The 14,111-nt window shown below is 35.1% G+C and overlaps 1 protein-coding gene across 1 annotated transcript in view; it reads right to left on the reverse strand.

Annotated features, from left to right (window-relative positions):
- LOC101898652 (adenylate cyclase type 9) overlaps window positions 1-13,800 on the reverse strand; it is a 306,555-nt gene extending 292,755 nt beyond the window's left edge. The window contains exons 1-2 of the mRNA XM_059122004.1: window positions 12,937-13,800; window positions 44-614 (exon numbers count right to left, since the gene is read on the reverse strand). The gene's annotated coding sequence lies outside the window, so the exon portion shown is untranslated. The remainder of the gene's footprint in view (window positions 1-43; window positions 615-12,936) is intronic.
- Window positions 13,801-14,111: the final 311 nt, after the last annotated feature.

The raw sequence follows: 14,111 nt of genomic DNA on the forward strand, positions 1-14,111 counted from the left end.
AGGGGAGGAGTCGGAGGAGTGAATGAACTCTAATTACACTTACCATAATTTTCAACATTTTCCCTGCATGTGGTTGTAGAGGTGTGTGTGTGTGTCGGTCGATCGGTATGTTAACTTCAGGGATTGCACAAAATTGTTTTATGAAAGAAGTTTTCCTTCTCGAGTTACAGGTAGAACAGCGAAAAAAAAAAAAACTTTGTAATTCCTTGTCGTTTTGCGTTCAAAATTTTGCAATCGTTTTGAAATGAAGTGAACTTTGCGGTATTAAAACTTTTTTTCTTCTTCTTCTTCACATTTCAGGTAAACACATCAATGGCAGCAGATATTAAACATTGCCGCCATTAAAATTTGCATTTTTATTACAGAGAATATTTGTTTTCTTCTTTTTTCCGACCATAAGCGACGAACGATTGAAATTTATTGTAGCAGAAATATTTTCCCCATTTTTTGCGGGATTTGAACTTTATGCCACGTTTCATTCATTCTTTTAACATTTTTTTTGTGTTGCCGTGGAATTCACAAACTTTTTGCCGCCACTGTTTTTTTTTTTTGCCAACGGAATTTAATTTGTGTCTAAACCCGCAAACAGCAACAATAACGGCATTAACACGTTTCTGAAAAAAGGAAAAAAAATTACAAATTTTATAGAAAAATTAGATTAAAACGAATTGCATTAAATATTGAAAAATTGTTTTCTTTTCGTAACGAAAAGCATCGATTAGCAGCACTTTTGATTTGCTGTCAGATGGTGGGAGATGAAAGCGTTAATGACATGCGGGTGGTGCGCGGGCGGCTCTCTTTCATTCATTAGCACTCGTTCAATGGTTTTCGAAAAAATTCCCACCCCATTCATCAATAAAGTAGTATAATTTATGGTGAATTTTTTTTGTAATTCAAAATGATTTGAAAAATATTTTCCACTGGTGAGAAGCAAAACAACAAATTTTGGTATTTAAAGTATTTGGGAATTTTGGATAGGTAATATGAGAATCTGCTGAAAATTTTTATTATTACTATTAGACGTTGGGTTGGAATTTTACTGAGAAAATACTATAGGTCTTTAACAAATATAAGATCTTATAATTTCTTTATTGGAGAAATTTCTGATTTCTGTGAAAAGAAGACCACTTAAAGACCATCTATCAACCCTTTGGAATTCATATATGAACAGAAGATTTATCTGAAAAGTCATCTATAGAGAGCCATATAGGGAGCCGACAAAGGGTATTTCATAAAAAAGTTTTTTTTAAAGCCTCCCATAGAAAAATGTAATGACCTCTGACCAGGACCTCTGAAAGACCCTCACAGGAAAAAAAGCTATAAAAATTTTCTATAAAAAGTATACTGATAAAATTCACTCTATTGAAAGGACACCCATGAAAGATGTATGAGAAGAAGGGCTTTATTAGCTTTCGATCTTAAGAAGAAGAAAATAATTTTTTTTAAATATCTTCTATGAAAAAATAACCCTTAAAGGGTTAGGGAAGAAAATATCTGAATTTATCTAAAAGAAATAAGATCTCCGATTTTTTTTATATTAAGAAAAGGGGAAGACCCCTGAAAGCTATATACATCCTGATCTCGCCACTTGGGTAAAAAATGTTTTTTGTCATAGAAGTTATTATACCCTACACCACAAGGTGGTCAGGGTATGTCTTTGTGCATTTGTTTGTAACAGGCAAAAGGAAACGAGATAGACCCATAGTTCCTTTTGATTATCTGCATAGAATCACATTCTTAGTCGATTTATGCATGTCCGACCGACCGTCTGTCCGTCTGTCCATGTATTTTTGTAAACAATGTACAGTTCGCATTTATTGTCCTATCCAGATGAAATTTTGCACAAATCATTTGTTTGGCCCAAGGACGAACTCTATTGAAATTGGAGATAATCGGTCAAAATTTAGATTTAGCTCCCATATATATCTTCGTCCGATTTGCCTTTTATTGTGCACCAAACGTGTAATATAAGCCCGAATAGTATGGAATTTTGCACATACAACCAAATTAGGCATGAAAATAAGCATGCCTAATTTGATCGAAATCGGTTCAGATATAGCTATAGCACCCATATATATTGTTCATCCGATTTGTTATTTTTGTCCTCCGCAGCCGTAATATGCACTCTGTAACAACAATATTTGGGGAAATTTATCAAATATAAATCCGAAATACATTTCCTAAATTTTATCGAGATCGGTTCAGATTTGGATATATCTCCCATATATAACTTCGTCCGATTTACTTTATATTGTGCACCAAACGTCTAATATTTGCCCAAATTGGATGAAACTTAGCACTTACAACCGAATTGAGTCTAAAAGCTAGTATGTCAAATTTGGTGAAGATCGGTTCAGATATAGCTAAAGCTACCATATATAATGTTCATCCGATTTGTTATATTTGTTACCCACATCCGTAATATGGACTCCGTAACAACGATATTAAGGGAAATATATCAAATACAGCTCAGAAATATCTTTGCCAAATTTTATAGAGATCGGCTCCGATTGGGATATAGCTCTCATATATATCTTTATCCGATTTCAAATTAATTGTGCACCAAATGGGCAATACAAGTCCGAATTTATAAGATACAAATGCTTCGGCATATTTAATCCATTGAATTTTAAATTATAATTATAATCATAGCGTGTTTGATTGAATTCTCCCTTAAAAACTTTTAATTGTTATGCGGAGCTCTACTAAATTAGCAAAGTGGTGTTGGGTATCATAAAGACTTTATTTACTGTTTTTTTAAATAACTTCTGGGGAGAATATCCCAGACAAAAATCAAGGGAACTGATGATGATTGGTGGCTCTTTCCGAAACCTAGGTATTTCCTGCCTTACCCCCTGGTAAACATTACCATCGTTCTCCACTAATAAACAAACGTTGTTTTTATAAAAAAAACAACAATAAAGGGATAAAGCCTGACCATTTTGGAATAACAAAATTCTACGGTATCCCGAACAAACAAGCCAACACTGTTCCTTTAAATAAATTTATCTTCTTTAAAAATCTTTTCATAGGTATTTTTTATCCATACATGAACTTTCATAGTTCTTCTTCTTATAAGAAAACATTTCATTGACATTTCACATAAAAAAAAAACTTTTAGAGGTCCACTTTCCATGAAGGATTTCTTAGAGGTCTTCTGTTATTCTTTACCTCTGGAAGATTTTCTTTCTAAATTAGACTTTTCAGAAATCTCCCGGAGATCTTCTTCTTATAGAACACCTCAAAGGTCACCCTTCTTTCAATAAAAGCCCCCTTGAAGATCATCGAAGATCATAGAAGTCTTTTAAGAGCAATATTTCCATTGAATACATACCAGAAACATTTCTCCAAAGAAGATCTCTCACTATCTTTCCAAAGAAAACCTCTCCGAACCCATTTTCCCAATGAAGACCTCTCAGGGAATTTTTTTCTATAGCAGACCTCCTCTCAGATATTTTCTTTCAATAGAAGACCTCTCAGAGATCATCTTCCCATAGAGCATCAATTGGAGGCCTTCCATCCAGTGAAGACTTCTCGGACATTTTGTAGTCATACATATCCTCTCGGAGGTCTCTTTCCATGGAAGACCTCTCGGACGTCTTCTTCTTAAAAAAAAAACTTTACATTGATCTTCTTTCTATTGAATGCTTCTGAGATATAATCTTCATACGGGGTTCTTTCTATAGAACACATCTAACCGGCATTGGTTCACGAAAAATTTGTTTTTCATAAAAACCATTTCAGATCTTCAGAACCTTCATTCCATTCAATGACCATTGGAACTTCTCTGGAAAGACTTCTCGGTCCATAGAAGACTTATCAGAGTTTATCATCCCATCTCAGATATCATCTTTTTATGGAAGACCAATGAAAGGTCTTTTTTCCATGGAAGATCTTTCAGAGTTCTTCTTACTTTATAAAACCTTACCAAAACTCCCTTCCATTGAAGACCTTTTGGTGATCAGATATCTTTCCAACAATTTCCGTCCTTTGTAAAAAAATATTTTTTTAGAGACTCTTTCCTACCTTTGAAAATAAGTTGTTTGGAGGACTTCTATGGAAATGATATTTCTTTCAAAAACTTCCGATTTAAGACTTCAGAAAACCTCTGACCTGCCTCTCTGACAGGACTTTCCTGAAAATAACACCTCAAAAAGTCTGTTATGTAAAGACCTCTTTTTAGAAGACATTTTGGTGATATTATTCCACCCATTTTCGTCCCTTGAATAAATCGGACATCAGACAGGTATTTTTTATCAAAAAATACCACTTTCGGATCTATGATTAGAGGATTTTTATGGAACACCTGCCCTTCCAAAGATTTCTCAAAGAAACATATGGAAGGAATTCTATGACCAAAACTGACAGACAAAAAGATCTTTTATAAAATAAGACCTTTTATGAAAAGAATATCAATGACAGGTTTTTCATGAAATTAAGGCCTTTAAAGGGTCTGCAATGAAAGGAAGATTTTTAGTGAAAAAATTCCTTTGAAATGCCGTTTAAGAAATGACCAAGTAAAAAAGCAGTTGATGGTAACACTTTGATAATATGAGATCAATTTGCTACCAGAGAGGTTGGTGGCTATTACGAGCCAGAAAGCTATTACATTACATCAAAGTTGAGCCAAATCAGATGAGAAATGTGTCTAAAATTATAGAAATACGAAATACCGGGAGGTCCCGTTGCATGAGGATTGTAGGAAAACATACAACTCTAGTTAAGTACAAACTTTCGGATTTTTTCAGATGTCTTTTTTTCCTTAGGACTCGAACCCGGATGCCCGGGATACTACTAAATATGTACAGTATAGATATAATTTGAAAGCTAATGAAAATACCTGTTCACGAAGGGGTCACAGCCGGTCGTCGTCTAGCTACAAAGACCCATATTTTTTAAATCAAGGAAGATAATAATACGCGCAGTATTTTTAGAAGGTTAGAGTGTAAGCTATAACTTAGTGATATTTTCCAAATCCGGGTTTCAAAAATTGATAATTTTGATACAACTCCCAAACCCTCATGTGGTATTTTTACCGAATTTTCTGGTCGGCATACCGGATTTTCTGGTCGAATAATTGGGTATGCGAGTCCACCCCAAGAAAAAAATACTTTCTCAGAATCAGGGTACGAATACCTACCACTGGGGAAAAAAATCCGAGAGTTTTTACTAAACTTGAGTTGGGCCAAACTTTTCGGCCAGAGAATGAATGTTGTGCCCGTTAAGGATTTTACGCACCAAATGTCTAACTATTCTGTCAGATATATGAATACAATAATAAAAATACCTAATGTCGGGAGGAACAATTTCTTTGGGGCCTATACAAAAACCCAGACATAATCTGGATATAACCTAAATTTTGGTCATCTAGCTCGATCCCTTCGAAAGTTATATCCTATATATCATGATAATATATAGAATATATATATACATTGTTGGGTCTAAAATGATAGGTTAGACGAGTTACTATCGGAATAACAAACTTAGTATAACTTTCATTTTCACGAAGTACTCTCCATAAAGGCATAAAAAGGTAACAGAACGTCTTTTATTAAAAGAAGGAGACCCAAATACTTCATTCTGAAAGAGAAATTCCTATGTAATGCCTTGAGGAAGATTTTTAAAAAATCTGCTATGGAGAGAACAAGCCTTTTCAAATTTTCCTCATAGAAAGAATGGCTCCAACATTTCTTCATTGCAAATTGTCCTTTTCGAAGTATCTTATATATGCAGGATATAAATCTATAAAACCTGTCAATTAAATATTCCTACATTATTTACCCAATGCCGGGTAAATTCTGTCACAATTTCCATGATGAAGTGAACAACTATTGATTTAACCCAAATCAGTTGGAAAAATACTTTCATTACAGCCAAGGAAATGTAGGTTGCCCATATCAACACATGCACACACAGGCAGAGGCAATCGATGGCAGTTTCATGCAAATGTACAGTGGAACCTTTCACAAAAATAAAAAAAATTAAAGGAAATATTTTCCACGAAAACCCTAGCCATTTTTTGTGGCAGTCCTCCAGTTTCTATCGGCTGTTGAAGTGAGGTGTCTATTTGAAGGTATGTCCCATAAAACAAGGTTCCACTGTATGCCATTTTTATACAAAAAAAAAAAAAAAAAAAAAAAAACAAGTAAAAAATATGTACTTTCGGCAGGGCCGAACTTTGAATACCCTCCACCATTTGGAAGAAAAGTCTCGAAAAAAGTGGAAAAATACTGTTGAAATTATGACAATTAAAAAAGCGGTTAGTTCGGTTCCACATTGAATACCCTCCACCATTTGGATACATTTGGAAAATTATATCCGTTAAAAATTCTATTAACATTTTAAAAATACCGACGAAATACGAAGACGTGGACCAGCACTGGCAACTTTTTTTCATAGGTCATTACAATATTCAAATACGAAACTTGAAAAAAAATCCGATGAATAAAGTAGCTAGAATCATTAAAATACCGAATATCGGAAGGTACCGTTATATGGGGGCTATACGAAGACGTGGACCTGCATAGAAAATTTTCTGTCATAGGCTGTGACATCCATTACGAACTTCAAATACCAACTTTGAAACAATTCCGGTGAATAGTGTCGCTTATACCACCAAAATACCGAAAATAGGGAGGTACCAAAACTTGGACCAACATGGCCAATTTTCAATACCAAAAGTCCTGTAGACATAATATACTATTGATTAAAATTTTATCAACCTACTTCATTTCGTGCGGAAGCTAGTGTGATTTCCACAGACGGACAGGCGGGCGGACATAGCTTAGTCGACATAGAAATTTATGCTGATCAAGAATATATACTTTGTGGGGTCTAAAAAGTATATTTCGATGTGTTACAAATGGAATGACAAACTTAATATACCCTCCATACTATGGTAGAGGATAAAAAATAAAGTTTAAAGGTACATCTAGGTAGGAAACTAAATATATTAACTATAACAAGTAAAAAAACATTAATTTCGGCCGGGCCAAACTTTTAATACCCTCCACCATAGGGTAAAAGAAACATTAGAAGAAATGTGGCAAAAACCATTAAAATTCCGAATATCGGGAGGTACCGTTATATGGGGGCTACACCAAAAGGTGGACCTATAATTACAATGTTTTGCCACACGAACTAGAACCCATTATGACCCACAAATACCAATTTTTAGACAAATCAGTGAAAAAATGTGGCAAAAACCATCAAAATACCGAATATCGGGAGGTACCGTTATATGGGGGCTATATCAAATCATGGACCCATGCATGCAATATTTCGCCACCGAAGCTGGAACCCATTATGACCAACAAATACCAATTTTCAGACAAATCCGTGAAAAAATGTGGCAAAAATCATCCAATTAACGAATATCGGGAGGTACCGTTATAAGGGGGCTTTACCAAAACGCATGCAATGTTTTGCCACACGCTCAGGGACCCATTATTATTATTTTAGACAAATCAGTGAACAAATGTGGCAAAAACCATCAAAATACCGAATATCGGGAGGTACCGTTATATGGGGGCTATACCAAATCATGGGCCCATACATGCAATGTTTTGCCACACGCTCAGGGACCCGTTATGACCTACAAATACCAATTTTCAGACAAATCCGTGAAAAAATGCGGCATAAATCATCAAAATACCGAATATCGGAAGGTACCGTTATATGGGGACTATACCAGAACGTGGACCGATATATCTCATTTTCAATACCAACCATCCTAGACATAATGCAAATAATGTGGGCTGTATCGTGATTTCAACAGACAGACGGACAGACAGACAGACAGACAGACGGACAGACAGACAGACGGACATCGTTAAATCGACTTAGAATTTTATGCTGATTATGAATATATATACTTTATGGGGTCTAAGACGAATATTTAAGGATGTTACAAACGGAATGACAAAGTTAATATACCCTCCTTTCCAAGGTGGAGGGTATAAAAACAAAGTTTCTTTTTAAAGAATATTTTCACTTTCAATTCACCAAGCCACCCATCCAAAGAAACAAAAAAGAATACCACCGACCTTGCCTTACAAAAAAAAAAATTACTCATGTATTCTAGAGAACAAAAGCAGAAAAAAAAGAAATAACTGAATGGATTATTTAATTATTAAATGCGGCTTTATTACAAAATAGCAGAAGAAAAAGCAGTAATAACAACAACAATAACACAATCAACATCAGGCATTCACTCCACAGCCATTCCAACGCATCGTTGTGTCGTGTTGTAGTCCACTCACATCGAACCATAACAACAGACTCATCAACATAACAGACGTCGACGGCGCAGCGACGGCAGCAAACAATGACTGTGGCGTCAGCGGTCAACTGCGTTGGATGAGAGAACACGTTGTATAGTCGTTGTTGCAAGGGGTGAGAGAGGGGTTGAGAGCAAAGATTGGAAGGAGGTTGGGGGCTGCGATGCAGTGTGGCTGTTTTTTTTTTCGGTTTCTGTTGGGCCTGTTTTCTGTGTAGAAAATGAAGAACAAAAGCAAACATTCAGAAAAACAACAAAACGGAATCCATGATAATAAACATCAGGCCAACGAGCAGCAACATCATCATCAGCAGCAGCATTGTTGAGTGTTGTACTGATGACGATGATGACGTCGACAGCAATAATGATGTTGTTGTAGGCGAACCAAAAAAAAAAACGAGTATCTGCAGAATGCAACAATTGCAAATGGAATTTATTGAAAAAAGAAAAAGAAGAGGTGGGGATTTTTCTTCTGTGGTACGGCTGAAGGGGGTGTGTACGGGTTAATGACGGAAAAAAGGGAAAAACAATGTGAAAGAATAAAAAATACAAAACCACTTGACTGGGTCCGTTGCAAACGCAGACCTACTACAAATAATTGTATCGAATTTTAAAAAAGAAATGGGCAATTAAAATTGAAAAGGGGAAAACACAAAACAAAAAGAGATTAACATTTTCAACAAAACTGAATTAATGGATAAAACGTATTGTGGTGGCACACTGGGTTGAAACTTTCGTGAAGAGGCATGGCTGGTCCGAAACTTTTAGTACTTATCATGTTTTAGGGCATACTTAGGGAAATATTCGGATATTAGAAAATTATTTAAATTCAATCATTTAGAACAAAAAATTATAATTTTTATCGAAAAATTATTTGAATATAATCTAATAAAATTAAATTATAATTTGCGGACACTTAGGGCGTAAAATTCATTAAGGACTATTTGAGGTCTTTTGTGAAATTGTGGGCAGATATTGAATAATTGTTAGCCTACGAGAACACAAAATTCCATATTTCCGGCCATTCGGAAGTATATTAGGTAAATAAGGAGGTACCATTATATGGTGAATTTATATACGAAGCTTCCTGATTAATTAAATTATAGCTCATTTCTTTGTTAACAATATTTGAATATTTTAAATCGGGGGACCGTTGTATAAGGGTGAAGCAAAAATTTAGAGTTGTATTGATTTTTTCCGAAGATAAATTTTAAATTCTATTTTTAATCTGATTAAGGGCATTAGTTTTTTGGGAACGGATAATTGTCCCGATAGTCAGCATTTAAGACGGTTCAAGACGGACGGTTTTCCCGGATAATTTGGGATATTCAAGGAGATATGAAAAACTGCAACCAACTTCAGACTGCTGTCATTTCCAAGCCACTCGTCCGGCAGCTGTTAAAATTATTGTGACAGTGACAGCTCATTACAGTTATTGTTTACAATCGTACAAAAGCATTTTGGTGAGAATTTTCCGGAAAAAAATATTCGTGGTGTAATTCAAGCGTGATAGTGTGATTTCTTTATATTTGGCTGGAGAACCACAAGTGGCTATCGTTAGGGCACTCCAGCATTTAAATGTGAATAAATCTTTTGTGTCTCGTACCATCGCTCGTTACTGTGATACTGGTAGCGTAGCCCGACATCGAGGTAGAGGACGAAAAAAAAACAGCAATTTCAGCAGAAATGGTTCGAATAGTAAAGAAGCGACTAGATCGAAACCCGTGTCGCAGTGGCCGAAAAATGGTTCGTGAGCTGAACAAATTGCAATATTCCATTCCGCAAATATTGAAAAATGAGCTCGGGGTAAAGCCATTGAAATTCCAAAACGTGCAAAAACTTACACCGCAACAGAAAGAAAATAGACTCAAAAGAGCTAAAGAATTGCTTCGCTTAGCCGAAAGTGCTGAACTGCCGAATTCGGTTTTCTCCGATGAGAAAACATTCGTGGTAGTTTGTAAACAAACAAAATATCGTGTTAACTTGCAAAAGAGGTCAGCTGAAAATATGCACCTTCGGTTGGCCACCAGAACTCAAGCGCCGGCCATGGTGTTTGTGTGGGCCGCCATAACAGCCGATGGTGGCTCTCCTTCGGCTCTCCTTCGTGCTTCGGCGTGAATGGGCCAAAATACCGCAGAGCAACATTCCGGCAGCGTGTGACGGTTTCATTGGCCGTTTGAAGATCATAATTTGTGGCAAAGGTGACCAATTCGAACAAATCTAAACATACTCAAAAATTTGATGCTATTTCCGACATTTTTTTGCTTTCTTCCAATAAAATTTAAAAAATATGTAAAAATGATGGCCTTTGACTTTGTTGCAATTTTTTTATTTTTTTTTTCCTGGAATGAAATTTCGGCAACAACCCTAATTTACGAAAAATATTTTTTTAAAAAGTTTATTTTTTTTTTTTATTTATTTATTTATTTTTGTTTTTTTTTTTTTTTTTGTAACAGGTTTTTTGAAACCGGTCGACCCGATTCTGTTCAGTGTAGTATGAAAAACTACTTTACGTACCCAGAGGAGAGACTAAGCCCAGACCGAAGACCGTAGAAAAAATACGAGTATAACTTTAAAAAAATTTGGTTCGCGTAGCCGGTGTTGCACATACCCAGAGGAGTAAATCTGAAACCCTCGGCCGAAGGCAGACTACCTAAAAAACATATAATTTAGAAAAACTGAAGAGAATATAATGAACAGAATCGGGTTGTCCGGGTTTAAAGACCATATCTATGGATCCAGGAGAAATGACAACACAAATCGAAACAAAGTTTGGAGGGTTTGGCATATATTATATGGACGCCCATAATGGAGCCTTATTCAACTTTCGGGGGTTATATAAAAAAAATCGGGCCTAAAAACTCGATATATATTATTTAACTAGAAAGACTTCCGAATCGTTTTAAATAACGCCGCCATGTGACCACTTATTAGATAGGTATATTCTCCATATCGGTGTGGTAGATCCTGGTCTTGGACCCGGACCTTCAAATATAAGGGTATCACGATGCGTCCAAAAAAAAAACTTTCCCGTAATTAGGGTACAAACACATACCTCTAGAAATAATTTCAAAAAATTTTGAGAGTTTTTGCTGAACTAGAGTTAAGCCAAAAGTTGCAAAAATCGGAACAACTCTAGTTTAGTAAAAACTCTTCGATTTCCAGAGGTAGGTATTTTTACCCTGATTGCGGGAAACAATTTTTTTTCTTTGGGGACGCACCAAAAAACTTTTTGGGGGTTTAAAAAAAATCCCGCTACACAAAATCGATATTTTGACTATAATTTCCGAACCGTTTAAAAATATCCCCAGGTAGGTATTTCATAAGCTTTCAAACGATACCTATATTGTCTACATCGGGTAAGTGGATCCGGGTCTTGAATCCGGACTTTGGGGTCAAAAATCTGCCAACCCGAGTTCGACACTCAAAAAAATACGTGCCACTGAAAAAATTTTGAAAAAAATAAAGAGTTTTTACTAAACAAAACCTAAGCATTTGGACTTCTAATAAAATGTTAAGGACTTAACTCTAGTTTAGTAAAAACTGTTCAATTATTTCGATTTTTTTTTTAATTTTTCCAGTGTTTGGTATTTTTACCCTGATCTCGGGAAACAATTTTTTCTTGGGGGACGGTCACATGATGGGGTAATTTTTAAGCGGTTCGGAAGTTATAGTCAAATTCTTGATTTTTTGAACCCGAATTTTTTTATAAACTAGAGTTGTTCCATATCCTTTCTGAAATATTAACTGTGATTATAACTCAGTCGCTTTTTCCCCGGTGGTCATGTAACTCATTCTTATGGAAACTTTATTCATAAATTTCTCAAACATTTTTAAATTAAATTTGTTTTTTTTTTTTTTTTTGGATTTTTTTTTTTTTTTGAATTTTCACTTCGCTTGATTATTAATTTTTGGCAGGAAGATTTTTTCACTCCCCCACCCAATGTGAGCGAGAATTTAGCGGCGTTAAGAAAACAATGACAATTCGATGGTGGTCATACAGCCAGCCAGTCAGTCGGCGAAAAAGGGAAATTGACAACATCAACAAAAACTACACACTAACAACAACAGCATAAAACAAACAGGCTGTTGTTAAAACAGCAACAACAACAATCTGAATCACAACAAAACTGCAGCGAAAGGGAAAACCCAAAATGCAACAACAAAGCGCAGCAGTGGTTGACTAAAACAAAAAAAACAAACAGAAACGAGAATTTTTCCACAGTCGGCGATGGGATGACTTCTGGTTTTAGTTGTTGTTGTTGCTGCTATAGGATTACAGACTCCACACATATACGGATATTACATACTTTTATCCAAATCACATTTAAATTCAAAACGATAACAAAAATAACACAGCCAAACCACTCAAAATAAATCTATGGATGGAGCCACCAAAACCAAGACAACACATCATCTACTGACCGAATGCCACCGAAAAAAAAACAAAAGCAACAAAAAAAGTCTCCCAACATCATCTTGCTTTGTTTTGCTTCACTTTTCTCACATGTGTAAGTTTAGCTGTGTGTGCGTGTGTGGGGTTCATTCTTTTTCCATTTGTTTTTTTGTTTCCACAATTTTTTTTGGGAATTGACAGGCCGATTTGTTTTTTTGGACAAAAATTTGCATGTTTTCATGTTTTATTGAAATTTGCTTACTTCTTTGTTGTTGTTGTATTTGTTGTTATTAAAATTTCATTGATTAATTAGATTGGCATGCGTTTCCAAAAATTTACATTTCGATTTTGTTTTACAATTTCTTCTTTTCATTTATTTTGACAGAGATTCATTAAAAATTCAACATCAAAGCCGGGGGAGAGAGAGGAGAGACACAAAAACACAACTCAGACAGACACTTGGACTCGTAAAAATCCCCAAAAAAAACACAAACGGAGGAGAGCAACAATAACAGCAGTAGCAATATCACTTTAAACAAACACACACACGCGCGATTAAAAGAAAAACATATTCCGGATTATTGAAATATTATTATATTAATTTACACTAATTTATTTAATTATTTTTTTATTGAAAATTCTGAAATTTATTTCATTTATTTATGGATTCTCGTTTCACTTGATTTGTGGTTTTGGTTTTAAACATCTCGAAATGCAACGACGCCGCCGCCGCAATGTTTTAATTCTCGCTTCTTTTTTTTAACCGAACACGCACGGCACAATACGGCACAACAGACAACACGTTCAAATCAAAACTAAATCTTGTTTGGTGTTTTTGTGTTTTGTAACCTGCCTGTCTGCCAGCACAGCCAGCTTAGCCGTCATCGCTGGCGCCGCTGCTCTGCCACTTCATTGTGGGGTTTGCCTGGCTTCCAATCATTTCTTTTCTTGAATGTTTGTTCTCGCATCGCGTTACTCCAAATTCGGTTTGTTCTCCATCATCATGCCAACCGTAGTAGCCATCACACATGTTTGATAACGAACATAACACAACATGTTGGAGTTGATAATTTTGTTATTCCTTAGATTGGGGTTTTTGTTGCTTGGAGCCCATTTCGGTTGTGTTAGGTTTGAAACTGTTGCTGATGTTTGAATGGGAATTGGAACAATACCATCAGTGTTGGGAAAGTAAATTAACTGAAGAAATATTGAATTTTTGGGGCAAATTGGACCAAATTTAAAAAAAAATTAAAAAAATTAAACAATTGTTTTTTTAAAAAGTTAAACATTTTTTTTTAAAGTTAAACAATTTTCTTAAAAAAAGTTAAACAATTTTTTTTTTTTAAAAGTTAAACAATTTTTTTTTTTTTTAAATTTAAACAAATTTTGACCATAAGGCCATGGGAAATAATTCAATTTCAGTAAAAACTTGAGGAA

Source organism: Musca domestica, unplaced genomic scaffold (genome assembly GCF_030504385.1).
Source record: "Musca domestica strain aabys unplaced genomic scaffold, Musca_domestica.polishedcontigs.V.1.1 2, whole genome shotgun sequence".
In the NCBI taxonomy this organism is placed as follows: domain Eukaryota; kingdom Metazoa; phylum Arthropoda; class Insecta; order Diptera; family Muscidae; genus Musca; species Musca domestica.